Source organism: Mirounga angustirostris, unplaced genomic scaffold (genome assembly GCF_029215605.1).
Source record: "Mirounga angustirostris isolate CCGP_5_RB_7025 unplaced genomic scaffold, mMirAng1.0.hap1 SCAF_9, whole genome shotgun sequence".
NCBI classification, from domain to species: domain Eukaryota; kingdom Metazoa; phylum Chordata; class Mammalia; order Carnivora; family Phocidae; genus Mirounga; species Mirounga angustirostris.
The window spans coordinates 80,679,896-80,696,913 of NW_026991717.1; the positions used below are offsets into that span (position 1 = coordinate 80,679,896).

The 17,018-nt window shown below is 45.9% G+C and overlaps 1 protein-coding gene across 4 annotated transcripts in view; it reads left to right on the forward strand.

Annotated features, from left to right (window-relative positions):
* The window catches only part of NUBPL (NUBP iron-sulfur cluster assembly factor, mitochondrial), a 283,831-nt gene extending 269,443 nt beyond the window's left edge, over window positions 1-14,388 (forward strand). For 3 of the 4 annotated variants that reach the window (XM_064570929.1, XM_064570928.1, XM_064570932.1), the window contains 3 exons: window positions 6,434-13,703; window positions 13,823-13,902; window positions 14,101-14,388. The gene's annotated coding sequence lies outside the window, so the exon portion shown is untranslated. The remainder of the gene's footprint in view (window positions 1-6,433; window positions 13,704-13,822; window positions 13,903-14,100) is intronic. The other variant, XM_064570930.1, reaches the window with a different exon arrangement.
* The last annotated feature ends 2,630 nt before the right edge of the window (window positions 14,389-17,018 follow it).

Below are 17,018 nucleotides of genomic sequence, written 5' to 3' on the forward strand. Positions count from 1 at the left end.
TTGACAAAGGACCACGATAAATTTGTCTTTAAATTTTAATACTGAATTCACATATTTTACAGCTAGAGCCCACACTGTCCCTTTATCTCTGTGTTACTATTTTTAAGCACAGAAATGGTATAAATCTGTAATGGAACCTTTTAAAATCAACACACTTGCTTCAAGGGAGGCTTCTGTTATGGCTGATCTGCTGAACAAGATTTCCAGTTGGGAATAGATGAGCAAGGAATGAATGAATGAAGGCTACCTGGTCCCGTAACACCTGTGCCCCGATATCACACTAGCTGTGCTACAGACAGCTCATTCATTAAGGCTGGGTGTGCTCCCTGGCCGTGCTTCCTGCTGTGATGCAGGCTGGCAGCCAGCAGCATGACTCAGGACAGCATGGGGCAAGGCAAGGAGCACAATGACCTTGCTGACTCCATCCAGACACACACCTACAACCACCTTGCTGGGTTTACATATGCTCAAGTTCATTCTATAGCCAGATGGAAAGCTAGAGAAGGAACATTGGCAGGAGAGGGTGGGCTTGTGAATTTCTATACCACCAGAGACGTGATAGACGCTCAAAGTGACCAAAGAAATCAGAGGAGAGATTCACTGAGGTCCCTGGTGGGCATTTTCTGTCTTCCCTACAATTGTATAGGGGCCTTTCTTTAGTTCACTGAATGGAATCCGAGTGCTAAGACAACCTAGGAACTAAGTACAAGCCAGGTTCAGTTTAAAGCAAACAAAACCAGGCACGAACCATGAACTAGATCTGACTAAAACCATTTTCTTAGTTCTTTCTGCTCCCCTAATGTGAAGTTTCTTAGTAGGTAGGCATTTATGGGAGATGCAATAGTTATTTATTGTAGGCAAATACTGATATTCTCTTGGGTCCAGGAAGTCATTACAAGTGAGAATGATCAGGACAGGGGAAATGGCATTGATAAGTCTGGGTATAGCTATTTTTTGTCAGCTTGATAGAATTTGGTGATCAGTAATTTTTAAAAACGTCTTGTAAGGCTGGATTAAAATACATAACGTAAGAAACTTTGGGATGATGTTACAGCAAAAGCCAATCTTCACAAGTGACTATGTGAGTTCGCTCAATTTGCCAAGTATTTGTTGACCAGTGGGTTGTTTATTCATCCAGTCCATCTGTTCATTGACCTATCCTTCCACCATTTACTCACCCAACACTATTGAGTGCTGTATGAGCTGAACTATGTAACCCCACACACAAATTTATATGTATGTTGAAGTTCTAAACTCCAGTACCTCAGAATGTGAATGTTATTTGGAGATAGGGTCTTGAAAAAGTTAACATGAGGTTAGTAGGTGGGCCATAAGAGAATATGACCAGAGTCCTTAAAGAAGAGGAGGTTTGGACCGAGACATACAGAGGAAAGACCTGTGAAGACAGGGGAGGGAGATCGTCCTCTACAAGCCAAGGAGAGAGGCCTCAGAACAAACCAACCCCACTGACACCTTGATCTTAGACTTCTAGCCTCCCAATGGTGAGCAAATACATTTCTGTGGCCCTTGGTTCAGGTAGTCCTAGCAAACTAAAACCAGCATCTGTAAATACACTAGGGCACCGTGCTAGAGATGGAAATATCATCTCTGCCTTCAAAGAGCTGCCAGGTACAAGACGCTGCTAAGTGTTGGGAAAATTACAATGATAAATCAACTACTTAGTTTTGTGAGATGTGAACAGTCTATAAAACTGAAGTGCTTGTCCCCGTTGGTCTGATTGGTACATGCCCTCATTTTATTTTGAATTCTGATCAAAATTTTTTCCAGGGTGAGGGATCAGTTTGGAATCAAGTGAAATATATTATCAGCCCCAGGAAATGAAAACCTGCAGAGGTAGGGGAGGTTGCATGTTTTGTTATTTTTTTAATCCATGTGGCATTATTTAGGTATAAAATAGTCTTCAGAGCATTCTTCCTGTTTTAACTCATCAGAAAACTCGTTTTCACAGTCAAATCCTGTCTTCATGGCCGATCCATTTCCTCCCAGCTCACCTGGCTTTTGCTGATCTCCAGAATGAGCAGAAGTATGGCAGTGACACCTGGTTCACTTCGATTCTGTTTGTGCAGCTGCTGTTTACATGGAGCCACTAACTGAAGGAACAGATCATGAGTTGAAACATGGTGGAGGACATGGAGGAGGGCCCTGTGGCTTTTGGAGTAGAGTGTAGTCACACATTTTAATAAACAGCATGAACCAGCTATAGAGACATGGCATTTCTAAAGCTCTAAGGGACTTTGGATATTGTCTAGTCTAAAAACAATCCCTCATATTTTATAAATTTGGAACCGGAGACACAGGTTAAGTATTAAGTGACTCACCTAAGGTCAAAACCGAACCAAACAAACAAAACACAGAAAGCTAGTTAGTAGCAGAAATGGGATGAAGACTCTTGTCTCTTGCTTCAAGTCCAGCTGTCTTTTCTGACCCTGTAGGTTCAGGTTTGGGAAGTTATATACTCCAGGGCGAATACCCTCACAAACACCATGTCTGTAATTCAGGTGCATTGTTGCTGAACAGAGTGCTGTCTATTCCTTGGCTTTGGCCTGAAGTGGCTAGAATTCCTATCAGTGTGGAAAACTGAGTAAGGCAAGGATAGCCCTCTTTTCCATTAAAAAATAGAGCTGCTGATGAACATAACAAATACTTATTAGGTACAACTATGCGGCAGACGCTGTGCCGGCCCTTCACGGCAACACATGAGGCGGGCGTGGTTATCCCCATTTTACATATGGGAACACTGAGGGTTAAGAGATTATATCTCTTATCCAAGATCTCCCAGTACTAATGGATAGATCCAGGATTTGTTATATTCACACAGCCTGTGATTCTCCTGTGATTTTATGCTGCCTTCTCTAGCATAATTAATAAATGTTATAAGGCCAAATTAATGTTACGTTAAGACATAAAGACACACAAATACAGAATTATGTTTTACTGGTTAACCTTTAACTTTTCTCAGTCAGTCACTCTATAACACTGGTTCATCTCCAGACTAAAATTGAACACCATTGAGGCTCATGGTGGACCTCTTTTGGCCAGGTAAATACCTGGCCCAGAGTTACATAACTTTGGGACAGCTTTGCATTAACAACCATTGCAAGAAGCTTTCACTTACCCTTATAAAAGAGGAGAGTCACCATCTCCATGATCCTCTTGTCTTGCTTATCAGGTCTGGCTTCTTTTTTTTTTTTTTTTTAATTTTATTTATTTATTTGAGAGAGAGAGAGCACATGAGAGGGGAGAGGGTCGGGAGGGTCAGAGGGAGAAGCAGACTCCCTGCCGAGCAGGGAGCCCGATGTGGGACTCGATCCGGGGACTCCAGGATCATGACCTGAGCTGAAGGCAGTCGCTTAACCAACTGAGCCACCCAGGCGCCCTGGCTTCTTTCTTAGCAGAGATGTGGATCACTCCTATGAAGATCTTTTTTTTTTTTTTTTAAATTCTGAGAAGACCTTGGGTACCATGTCCTGTTCTCATAGCCAGACGTCTGAGTACTTAGGTCTACCACATACTGTTTTTTTTTTCTAGACACATAAGAGAAAGGCCAGTGATACACAGTGTGTTAGTTTGGCACACTTAGATTCTGTTTGTAGAGTTGCCTTTTCTATGGAGCTAATATTTACTGAGGGCTGATGTCCCGGGCACCATATGGCATCCCAGGCACCATACTAAGCTTTTTCTGTGGATTGTCTCCCTTAGGCCTCAGAGTAACCTTGTGTTGCACCTACCTAGTTTACAGAGGTATAAATGCTTGCTAAGGTCAAACATCTCAGCCAGGTTTTTACTGCCATCAAGAACAGACATGAGCTCTGAACCCAGGCTATGTGCGAAGTCCTGTGCACGCTGCCTCGTGACAGCGTTTCTTTGTTTCCTTGTGTGTTTCTCCAGGCAGAAGGTTTTTCTCCACCTGACCATTTGTTTTCCCTAATTCCTACTCTTGGAACAGATGATTTCCAAGATCCCTTCGAGTATTGAAATTCCGTGACTAATTAAAGTTGGTAATTGATGCAGTTTGATTAATTTGCACCAACGCCTGAGTTCATTTATTACATGGATTCTTTTACTGAAGACTCCAACGGCTTTTTAGTTTACTTATAGATCTCCTGATGTTAAAGGAATCCTGCTGCTTTTCCCAGAATAACACTTAAAACCTGAATTTTAAAATTGAAGGTTTAAACACCTATCTGAAAGGATTTTTACCATGCACACAATGTATCAATTTTCCATCTGGACCAAAATAGTCCTTTCAAGCCCGGGTTCTCTTGGTTGTTTTTCCCTGCCTCACAGATGCAGTGCTAATTGCTTGCAGCTTCAGGTCCGTTTTAACATGAGGTAACAATTGCAGCGTCTTGGGGTTGACCGCTGTGTTTGTTAGACATGCCAGGTCTGCAGTGGGTGTTGGCGCGTCAGGATGCGAATCCACGTGGAGCTCAACTTCTCTGAGTAGGGGGGCCGGGGCGGGCGCTTCCTGAGACCTTCTTGTTGTGCTCCTCTGGAGGTCGGTGCACCTGTGTGGTTCCACCGCCAGGGCACCTCTTGGTCAACCTGGCAGCTTCGAGGGATGCCCTTATGGACAGACGCAGGCATTTGAGTCCTCCTAGTCAAGCTGTGGTTTTTGGAGAACGGCTCTGGAAGTGGCATTAATTCACAGACCCACCAGCTGGGCTGGCCCCAGAGACTGAGTTGCTCTTTGCAGCCGAAAGCAGACTCCGCTCGGGACACAGCTAAAATTCATTCTGACTGGATGGAGAAGACAAAGAAGGCCAAAAAGAAGGGAAATGAGGGGATTCTGCAGCCACATCTGTGATTAGGGAGCCATGGGACTGTTAGTCTTTGCACCTTGTCTGTAGTTCTGGTCGTTGGGGTAAGGGGAGTCTGGCTTCTAACAAAGCTCTACTATTAATGGCTATGCACTAAGGAGGATGGCATTTGACCTCCCTAGCCTCAGTTTCCTCATCTGTAAATGGAGATGATGGTACATCCCCCAAGGGTGTGTTGTGAGGACCACATGGTGATGCCAAAACGCCCAGGGCCAACACAGGGTCAGCAGCTGTGTGATGTTGTTTGTGCTCCCTTCTCCCCCTCCCCCACACAGGCCACCACACTCCTCGAAAAATAAGGTTCTTGCAAACCAGGGGTTTAGGAGCACTTATATAGCTGTGCGCCACGCACTGCATGTGTGCTTGATGAGGTTTCAGTAAATCTAATTTTGAAATCCTGTTTTAAATATACTTAGGGAAATACAGAAAGGTACTCCAGAGCAGGTTGCTTTATAGAGACAACAATAATTTTCTGAATCATTTTAATTTAGGCTTTTTATAGATCATATTTTCATAAAATGAGACAACCCCTTCACCCCCACGCTCCCTAGGGGGGCAATAGCAATGATCAGACAGCATTTGCCTCCTCGAGATGCTCACACTCACTCCTTCCTGTGTTTCTCCTAAAGGCAAGCTCAGTTAGTGCAGTTGCTGGGGGCTCACTCCCCTTTTCCCTGGGATGAGGGGTCGGCCTGGGTCCTCAGCTGGCTAAGACTTGAACTCGCAGGTTAAGGTTGAAGAGTCATGATGGGTCTGTGTCAAAGAACTAGCATCGCAGAAGGGACTGTCCCCCGGGGAGCTGCCTAAGGCCACCTTGGTGAGGCTGGTCCTTACCTTGCCCCAGAGATCCTATGCCAAGTAAATCCATGTGAATCATTAGAATCATGCCTGGCACACAGAAAGTGATGCATGTCCACCATCATTACTAACGCTATTATTATTATTATTGCGGTACTTGTTGCAAGACTCTGGGATTTGTCTCTTGAAAGCGGTCTTCCATCCTACAGAATCGAGGGGTGGATTTTAGGACCAGTAGCTGTACGGCCAATGGAGGAGCAATATGACAACCTCAGGATTGATTCTCAGACCCTCTATGTTCTCCTTATTCTCCCTAAATAGCTAGACCAGCTGAGCTCTGGCTGGGTCCTTCCGATTTACCTGGGCCATTGTTGTCTCCCGAATCCTGTGGAGGCGATGAACACCTCATTGGTATTCATCTGATGGGCTGACGGAAATGGAATGTAGCCAGACTGCTAAGTCCACACTGTCCTGCATTGAGGCCTCAGAAATCTGATTCTGAGAGTGTACATCTTGCATTACAATCTAGATTGCCAGAGGAAAGTTTTGGACAGAATAACCCAGACCGAGGTCTGGGTACGTTAAAGCCTGGGTGAAATGAGGCAGAAAGAGCCCAGAATATACAAGTCTGAGTCTTGGCTGGGGAGATGTGGAAGATTCGAGGTGCCAGACAGCTGGCTTCCCTCCAAGTGTTTACCACCCTGGTGCCCTGGGGCTGTGGGCAGGCCTTGTGCTTATTTGCCCCTCCCTCCTTCCTCTCCCTTTCTTCCCCCTCCTCCTCGTGTTTTCCATAGGCTGAAGAAACTCAGGAACCTATGGACCCAGAGGGAAGGTAATGGGGCAAATGAGACCAAGGAATCAGACTTTGCCGTGGGTTTACAGTGGCTGATCCCTCTGTGAAATGTAAGGGCTGGCCTTGGACTTTGAATCCCAGTGTTCACCCTCCTCTGCCTGGGTGTGGACCTTCTTCCAGAGAAGCTTTGGTCTCCAGGAGAGAAGATTGCATGAGGCCTGGGCTTGTATCTCTAGGAAACAGGAAGACTGCGGCAGCCGTGGGTTCACAGGGAGCCAGTGACAACAAGGCTGCCGTTTCCTCCCTGCCCCACCCACCAACCCCCCTACTCCTCATCCTGTGGTACGTAAGCTGCCTGCACTTTGTGGATCCCACAGGCCATGGGCCTTCTTAGAGACCTCTGAGGCATGAGGCTGGGGGTCACTTTAGTGGCCACGTGTCTGAGTTCACCTCTTGGAGGAGAAAACATATACCCTGGGACCAATTGCAGCTCCTCACTGATGTGCCTGCTACTCAGGCAATAATTGTCCAGTCTGGAACTGCTTTCTCTTCTTCCTAAAGCCTAATGGTCCCATCGAGTCCTGAGCTGAGGCTAGCCTCTGGAACCCAAGAATATGTGCTTTTATAAACCCAAAATACTGCATGCTCTGCCCAAAGGAAGTGTTTCCACAATTCCTCCCTTCCCCAGACAACTGTGTATCAAACTGGAGGAATTACTTTGATAAGGTGGATAGCGGGGGTCCTGGGACTGTCATTGTTCTGAGTCCTGTTGCCTACAGACAGGGAGGTACCAGAGGCCAGGAGGGCGGCGAACGGCAGATAGAGCACAGGTTGTGTGTCGGGCAGGTGGGGGTTAGTGGGGGGCTGGCATTGTGTGTGCACACCTGCAGAGCCCCCACTTCCTTCCCACATACCCCAACCCACCTTTCCCGGGGCACAGCAAAGGAGGGCCTTTCATCCATGGGTCTCACGGTCACCGAAGGCCTCACATTTGGATTTTTGAAAATTTTATCCCCAAAGATATGCTAATAGGACTGGAAGAAGGAAATTATCATTGGCTTTAAACTTCTGCCAAATTTTGGTACCATGCCCATGAATTTTAAAAATAAATCCTGCTATTACATTGCGAATAGGATGATTACATTGCCTTGTGTATATTTTAAATTTTACATGTGTTACAAACCTTAATTTAATAAATGTAAGTTTCTAAAATGTATCACAATTTTTGGAACCCTATTGAGACATCTCTTTATTTAAACATACCTAGACCCAGGCCTCTCTTGACCTCTCCTCTGGGTGGACTGTGGGAAAAGCTGTTCCCTTTCCGCATGTCATTTCAACTTCAGAAAATCTAAAGAACTAAACCCTGTTTCATTACAGCGGCTGACCTACTGAAAGAGAACTTCTAGGTTGGGCGTGCGCAGTTCAGCCTCTTTCTCATGCCATTAGAAAATGCACTGCCCTGTCTTTCCCCATCCCCTCCCTCAGTAAGGTTGTCTTGCTTACATACTGCAGCCTGCCCAGCTCTGGCTGATAATTCTCAAGTCCTTTACCCTTAGACGATGGTGCTCAACCCTAGCTGCACACTGAAATCAAGGGAGGGGTTTTTAAAAAACTGATGCCTGGGTCCCACCCCCAGAGATTCTGATTTACTTGCCATGGGGTGTGATCTGGGCATTGGGAAAGCCCAGATTAAAAGCTCCCCAGGTGGTCTTAATACGCAGCAAAGTTTGAGAAACAGTGCACTAAGACAATGGTTTTAAAACATCCGTGTTAGAACTACCCTACAATCCAGCAATTGCACTACTAGGTATTTACCCAAAGGATACAAAAATACTGATTCGAAGGGGCACGTGTACCCCGATGTTTATAACAGCATTATCAACAATAGCCAAAGTATGGAGAGAGCTCAAATGTCCATCAACTGGTGAAAGGATAAAGAAGATGTGGTGTGTATATATATATACAGTGGAATATTACTCAGCCATCAAAAGAATGAAATCTTGCCATTTGCGATGATGTGGATGGAGCTAGAGTATATTATGCTAAGCAAAATAAGTCAGAGAAAGACAAATACCATATGATTTCACTCATGTGGAATTTAAGAAACAAAAGAGATGGAACATAGGGGGGGGAAAGAGAGATACAAACCAGAAAACAGATTCTTAAATATAGAGAGCAAACTGAGGGTGCCTGGAGGGGAGGTGGGTAGGGGTGGGCTAAATGGCTGATGGGCATTAAGGACAGCATTTGTTGGGATGAGCACTGGGTGTTATATGTAAGCAATGAATCACTAAATTCTATACCTGAAATTAATATTACACTGTATGTTAACTAACTGGAATTTAAATAAAAACTTGAAAAGGGAAAAAAGGAAAACATTAGAATGTATCAGATTAACATTTGGTGCTTACTAAAAATCAGCTTGCTGGGCCCCATCCCCACGGTTTCTGAATCAGAATTTCTGGATGGTGCCTGATAATTACATTTCTAACAAGTTCAAGTTCCCAGGTGATGCAATGCTGCTGGTCCAGGGACCACATGTTGAGAACCAGTGTCCTAAATGAAAGAAGCCAGGGAGATGGGCCGGAGAGGGAAATATGAGTGAATGCACGAAGATCCAGCTATTTCTTATTCTCAAACTCTGTAGTTGGCTTCAGAGGCCAGGATGCTTCTAAGTTCCAGAGTATGGGTCACTATAGATGCGGCTGTACAGAAAGTCCAAGTGGGATTAAGTTGAGTCCAGGCAGCTGGGACCCCCCAGTGGTTGGATAAGGCGTGGGTCTGAAACAGAGTCTGCAGATCTGGATGGGCTCTGACCAGAAATGTGTCACATGTGTAATTTCCTATTTTCTAGTCCTATTAAAAAAAACTAGAAAGAGGGGCACTGGGGTGGCTCAGTCAGTTAAGTGGCTGCCTTCGGCTCAGGTCATGATCTCAGGGTCCTGGGATCAAGCCCCAAATCAGGCTCCCTGCTCAGTGGGGAGTCTGGTTCTCCCTCTCCCTCTGCCTGCAGCTTCCCCTGCTTATGCTCTCTCTCCCTCTTTCCCTCATTCTGTCTGTCGAATAAATAAATAAAATCTTAAAAAAAAAAAAAAAACTGGAAAGAAACCGTGAGATTGACTTTAACAATCTGTATATTGAATCTAATTATCCAAGATCTTACCATTTTAACATGTCATCAACATTAAAAATTATTCATGCGAGAGTTTGCAGTCTTTTTTTTCTGCTAAGCCTTGGAATCCGGTTTTACACCTGGAGCCTATCCCCGTTCAGACTAGCCACCCTTTTCAGGGGCCGCATGCGCGCAGCACAGGTCTCGATACACCACGTGCTGGGGCTGTGCGCTCCTGAGGAAGGGCTGATGCACACGGGTCTCCCCTTCCCTCGGCAGCAGGCAGCCCCTCCTTCCTGCCCTTCCTAGAGCCCCTGGAATCTCTTCTCAGGGTCTGACAGTCTTTGCCATGTTCTGCGCCAGCAGCGCTGCCGGAGAGCACAAAAGGTGGAGTGGCCGAATCAAGTCTGCGCGTCTGAGGACAGGATCCGAGAGGTTCTAAGATACAAGCAGAGCCTGGCTCTTTGGGGGAGACGATGAGGCTTCTGTTGGAGAGAAAATGGGCGTTGAAATTGAGGAAGAGAGCGAAGAGAAAGCTGTGGTTGAACAGAGCAGTAGAACCAGGATGGGGTTTTCTTTTGAATGCGGCAAGCGGGAATGAGCTGATATTTCTAGTGCTTACCGAAGTTTTTCCCAGCACTGTGTCACCCATCCCTGCGCTCTCCCGGCGGCATGCTGCCCTCTCTCCGATTGAAGTCATTAAACACTCAAGTATTGAGCGCCTACTGCATGTGCAAGCCTACTGTGAAGCAGTCGATTGTAATTATTGGGATCATATGTTTTAGAAAGTCAGGGCTGAGTTCAAATTCCCGTTTTTGCGATACGATCTTAGGCAAGTTACTTAATCTCTACGCCACGGTTTCTTCATTTCCAAAATGGGGATAATACCACCTATACCACAGAAATCTGGTGAGGTCGGTGCCTGGCGTGCGGGCACTCAGTGAATGGTAGCAGCTGGGACTAAGTGAGGTGAGGCAGGTGCCGAGGGTGCGACATTTAAAGATTTTATTTTTTATTTATTTATTTGATAGAGAGAGACACAGCGAGAGAGGAAACACAAGCAGGGGGAGTGGGAGAGGGAGAAGCAGGCTTCCTGCTGAGCAGGGAGCCTGATGCAGGGCTCCATCTCAGGACCCTGGGACCATGACCCGAGCCGAAGGCAGACGCTTAATGACTGAGCCACCCAGGCGCCCCAGTTTCCCTCAATGTTAACATTAGTAACTTTAGTATAATATCACAACTGGGGTAGCCATTAATATGGTCAAAATATAGAACATTTCCATTACTACAAGGATCCCTCATTGCCAACTTCCTGCCCCACCATGCCCTACTTAAATGCTGGTAACCATTAATCTGTTCTCCACTTCTATGATTTTGTCCTTTTTAAAAATATTATATAAATGGAATCATGCAGTATGTAACTTTTTGGGATTGGCTTTTTTCATTCAGCACAATTCTCTGGAGATTCATCCACATTGTTGTAGGTATCAGTAAATCATTCCTTTTTTATTGCTGACGACTATTTCACATTTGTTTTAACCATTCCCTTATTGAAGGATGTCTAATCATTTCTCATTTTGACTTTTGTGAATAAAGGATCTCTAAACATTCATGTTCAAGTTTTTGTGTGAATGTAAGTTTCATTTCTCTGGGATAAAGGCCAAGGAGTGTGATTGCTGGGTTGTATGGTAGTTACGTGTTTAGTTTTATAAGAAACTGTCTTATTTAGTGGCCTGTCTATCCTGGTACTCCTTTTTTTTTTAAAGATTTTATTTATTTATTTGACAGAGAGAGACGCAGTGAGAGAGGGAACACAAGCAGGGGGAGCGGGAGAGGGAGAAGCAGGCTTCCCGCCGAGCAGGGAGCCCGATGCGGGTCTCGATCCCAGGATCCTGGGATCGTGACCTGAGCCGAAGGCAGATGCTTAACGACTGAGCCACCCAGGCACCCCAAGAGTGTGACATTTAAGGAGGCACTTGCACTCGGGGTTGTGCGCATGGCACCGTGTGGCGCTCTCCCCACCATCCCCATTGTTGCTCTTGTACGATTACACTGTGGTAGGTGCCAGGCTGTGTAAGGCCCAGTCCCTTCTCCCAAGGAGTGTCGGGTCCATGAGGGGAGAGAAGATGTATATGCACAGACAAATCAGAGATGAACTCGATGTCATGATTGCCTTGAGGGAGGAAGGAGAAATCACTTCCACCGGAGGGATTCAGAGACTGTGTCCTGGAAGAATGGATGAAGTATCGGGAGGCAGAGACCGAGGGGGAGGACAGTGGGGAGAGAGAATGGTTTGGTCAAAGCCACAGAGGTGAAGAACTGTGCTCAGGGAGCAGGGAATGGTTGTGATACGAGCGCATGGAGGCAGTTAAAAGGGAAGAGTAAGAGGCTGGTTGCAGGGCTTGAAATACCAGGCTAAGGGGTTTGGATTGTACTTGGTAAAAAATGGAAAGCCACAGACTGCATTCCAGGAAGGAGTAACCACAGTTATGATGAATACCTTTTCCTTTGGAAACAGAGGGATTTTTGAGAGTCAGACTTGATTGGCATTGCCCTGTCAAAACTGAACACAAGCTCTTGTGCTTTGAGACACATGTAACTTGTAAATCATAGTATCCGTTAGCACCCCTTTCCAACCCCACTCCCCCAAAGTAACCATGGTGACCGGTGTGGTGTGTATCCTTCCAGACTTTCCTCTGTTCATAGACAATATAGAGATTGAAAAAAATTGTAACCAAAATTGGATATCATATTTACTGTTCTGCTATTTACCTTTTTTATTGTAGAAAACATACATCACATAGAATTTTACCATTTTCACCACTTTTAAGGGTACCGTTGAGTAGCATTAAGTCCATTCACATTGTTGGGCAACTATCGCCACCATCCATCTCCAGAACTCTTTTTTATCTTCCCGAACTGAAAAGCTGTACTCATTAAACACTGCCTCCCTATTCTCCCCTCCCCCACCCCACCTCTAGTAGCCACCAACTCTACTTTCCATTTTTATGAATCTGACCACCTCAGATAAATGGAATCATACAGGATTTGTCCTTTTGTGACTGGCTTATTTCACTTAGCATACTGTCTTCAAGGTTCATCTATGTTATAGGATATGTCAGAATTTCCTTCCTTTTAAAGGCTGAATAATATCCCAATGGGCATATATATATATATATATATATATATATATATATATATATATATATTTGGTTTGTCCATTCATCCATTGATAGACACTTGGGTTGCTTTCACCTTTTGGTGTACTATTAAATAATACATTGTGGACATTTCTCCATGTAAATCCTTACAGAGCCCTTCGTTCTTCTTAATGGCTGCCTAATACTCCATTATGTGGAAGTGACTAGTCTAGAATCACACAACTAGCTGGTGATATAGTGGGGATTTGAATCCAGTTCTTTCTGACTCCGAAAGCTGAGGGCTTTTCACCACTTCAGGAGACATGAGGGATGCGTACATTTTGAGCCACCACATGGACAGCCTAGCATTAGGCTGGTATAAAATAATATGAGACAAACTGACTGGGTCCTGAGAAGATTCTGATAAATGAAGAGAGTGCGTGGAGGTCAGGTCTAGCCCTGATTTAGAAGTCCCCACTCTGTCCTCCCACAATGCAGTTATCACCAGTTCTCTGTCAAAGCTGACCTGGGCCTCTCTCAGGGTAGCTCTGGAATGCGGTAGTCCTCCCTTATCCATACGGGGGATACGTTCCAGGCCCCCCAGTGGATGCCTGAAACTGTGAATAGTACTATCTAAGCATCAAAACTGTATGCTATGTTTTTTCTATACATGCCTACCTGTGATAAAGCTTAATTTATTAATTATGCACAGTAAGAGAGTAATCATAAAACAGAACAATTATAACAATATACTGTAATAAAAATTATGTGAATATGGTCTCTCTCTCTCTCAAAAGATCTTATTGTAGCGAACTCACTCCTGTGATGATGTGAGATGGTAAAATGCCTACACGATGAGATGAGTGAGGTGAACGAGGTAGGCCTCGTGACATAGCGTTAGGCTACTATTGACCTTCAGCAACAGGAGGAAGTCTACAAGAAGATACTGTTGACCTTCAGAATAAGGATCATCTGCTCCTGGACCACAGCCAACCACGGATCGCTGCTGACCACGGGTAACTGAAACCTCAGAAAGCAAAACCACGGAGAAGGGGGCATTACTGTAGTAACGAATAGTAGCATCTTGGGGCCAGAAGGGACCTTAGAGTTCATCTGACCCAAATGTTTGTTTCAGGAGAGGAGGAAACTGGCCCCCCCACACGTGAGCTTCCCCTGCCTCCGCCTTGAGGATGTGGTTGCCAGGCAAGCTGTGTGGTAAGAGGCTCCACGCTGTTTCCCATCCCAATTTTATTGTCTCAGTCACCCCATTGTTGCTGGAAACTCATTTTCCCAAGTGCATTATTTTTCTTGTTTATTTCTCTTGTACACATGTGTTCTTCCAGCATCCTGCCTGGCTTTCTTAAAAGATATTTATGTTTTCTGATCACTTCTGCTTCCTTCTGTTCCTTCCAGGAATGGAAAATCAATCAGACTGTCATGAAGAGGATATTCCCTGAAGAAGATTGCTGGTGACAGTGAATTTGTCACCCACCTTACTTTCTTTTACTGAGCAATGGGAATTTCCTCCACAGTGAGTGAGACCCGGTGTTATTACAGTGTCTGAATTCAGGCAGGCCTTTTACGGACAAGCCAAGTTTTCATTCCATTGTCTCGCTGTCATTGGCTCATCTGATCTCCACACTGGTTAATTAGTTTCAAATCCCTTCATATTGATCTAATAAAATCGGCTTGTTTAATTCATGTCGGGAAATTCTGAGAATGTTTCATTTGGACTCTGATGAGGGGTCTTTCTTTTAGTGTCCTGTCGGAGACCTCCCTTGGGAGAGAGGTTGTCCTCCCTGCAGTCTCTTGAATTTCACAGAGCCAATGCTGAAATGGTGGTGAGAGTCTCCCTGCTGCCAAGTTGGGATGCTTTCACAACAAACACTTTTGCCTGTGAATGGGGGAGTTTTTTAGGTCCTCTCACCAAAGGCACATTAGACTGCTGTCTTTTCTACCTCTGAAGGTTGTCTGAGCTGGTTCTAGGCATCAAAACCCAGCCTGGCACAGTGGGGCCTGCCCGCCCCCCGCATCCCCGCCAGCCAGGGCCAGGACAGAACCACAGCCACTTCACCAGGCCTAGTCCTAGGCTGCTTGGTTTATAAATGCCTTCTTATCTGTTGGCTGTGATCCCCTCAGGAGATGGGGGGAGCAAAACTCCCAAAGTCGAATGTTTTCTGTTCTGTCACAAAAAGAAATGGATGGGCAGATACCAGTGGTCTTGAAGGGGAGGAGGGAATGAGCTAAGAGCCAACCCCATCCTGGATGCAGGACCGATTCATGGCACTCGGTCGGATGCCTGTCTGGGTGCCGTTACTCATTGGCTAGAATTAAAATTCTAATAGCTATGTTCCCAATGCAGCAACCAACGGGATGCAGGGATTGTTGTTTATTTAACACCATCAGACCATATCCAACTAAGCTCTACTTGCATATCTCCCCTAAGATAGCTTTCGTAAAATTGTGTAAGCATGCTCTTAGAATCTTCTTAGACATCCCTCAAAACCCCCTGCCATGCACGGCCTGTCCTCAAGCCCAGGCTGTCCAGGCAGTGGCTGAGGCGCCCCCTCGGTGAGAGGGTTCTCCTACATCTCCACCAGGCAAGGCCAAGAGCTGCGGCCAAAAGTGAGGTGCTCCCCCGCCGCCCCAGCAGCCCCCCTGCAAGGCAGGGCCCTGGGAGCCGCTGTGCGGGCTGCCGCGTTCGGCCCCTTCATTTGTCCTCATTAATGTTGCTTATAGCTGAGGCCTTTGTCACATATGTGATTATGTGAGATTCGATTCTCCTGAAGGTGTAAGCCCTGAGGTCTAGCCCCAGGCTCTGAGCCCGCAGCAGCCTGGAGAGAAGCTTTCCTGCTGTTGCAGGGCTTGCATTTGCCTTCAGCCCCTGGGGTTGGGGCCATCCTGGAGGAGCCAGGTCTCAAATGTCAGGAACTGGTTCTTGGAGTGGTAAGGGTCAGAAATGTGCTGCCTTGGTCCTTGGCTCCAGGGACGCATCTCTGCCCGCTGTTCACTTCAGTGAGTAAGTCCTTATCCATTCCTCCCCACCAGCTCTACGTTCACCGGGTCCACTCAGTGTTACCCCCTCAACGTCTCTTCCCTCAGTCCCTTCCTCTTTCCTCCTCCAGGGTCCTGGCCTCATCTTAGGCCACCATCACCTCGTGGCTGGATCCTGCGACAGCCTCTTAGTCATAGTCCCCACCTCCAGCCTTGCTCCCCTCATATCCATCCCACACACTGCTGGTATCCTCATCTTTCTGAAATGCGTTCAGTTTGGGCCACTCTCTTTCTCTGGGAAAAGGCCAAACTGCTTCAGCGGGTCTGTAAGGCCTTCAGGACTGGGTCCCCAGAACCCTTCCAGGCTCTAGCTCCATCGCTATGCTCATTCCCTTACCCCTGCCCCCACCTTTCTCTCCATTTTCCAGGCTATGCTTTGTCACAGGGTTCCAGAACAATTCTACCTAGTGCCTAATATCTTAGGGCTTTTAGAAAAAGCAATTTCTTAGTTTTTAACTCACTCTGCTATTTCTCAGCTTAAGACAGGAGACTATGGGGAGCTGGACCAAGTGAAATGTCCTAGTCACTATTTTGCTATGTGTATTCTTCTCTAGGGACTGAAGTTTCTTCTCCGAGCTGTCATACTCACACCACTTTAGGTGCAAGGAAGAGAACAATCAAATTACTAGAGCGAAAGGGGGGGGTGGTTTATTAAAGGCTATGCATGAAGGAACCCAGAGAAATCTGGCTTCAGGAAAAGCAGAAACAAAACAGCTAGAGGGCCCAGCCAGTCTCTATGTCTCTGTCTCTCTCTTCAGTCTCTCTCGTCAGCTTGCCCCTCTCCATTCTTCTTACTTTCTCTTGACCAGCTTCCTCTGCTTTCTCATCCTATACACAACCCCAAATGGCAGCCACATGCTAGGGTCTACAGGGCTCCTAACTTAACACCCATGACCCCACTACAGCCTCCTATTGTCTGAGAATTGCTTTGATGGTCCTGTGTCATCTCCCTGAGGCAGGCTGCAGCAGTCCTAGGTCCTGGCTAACTTTAAGATTGGTTGTCCTTGGCTCAGAACTCCTTGCATTCTTCCCCATAGCTTTGACCCAAAGTGGGAGGTTACAAAGGGGTTCCGCCTTCTCTATCAGGGGCTGCGAGTAGACGCAGCTTATCAGTGGGGAGCTGTATTAGTTATTACATGAACTGTGTTAGTAACAAAGAATTTGTTACATAACAGATTAACAAAGGAGGCTGTATTAGTAACAAAGTACCACAAACTGGGTGGCTTAAACAACAGAAATGTATTGTCTCACAGTTCTGGAGGCTACAAGTCTGAAAT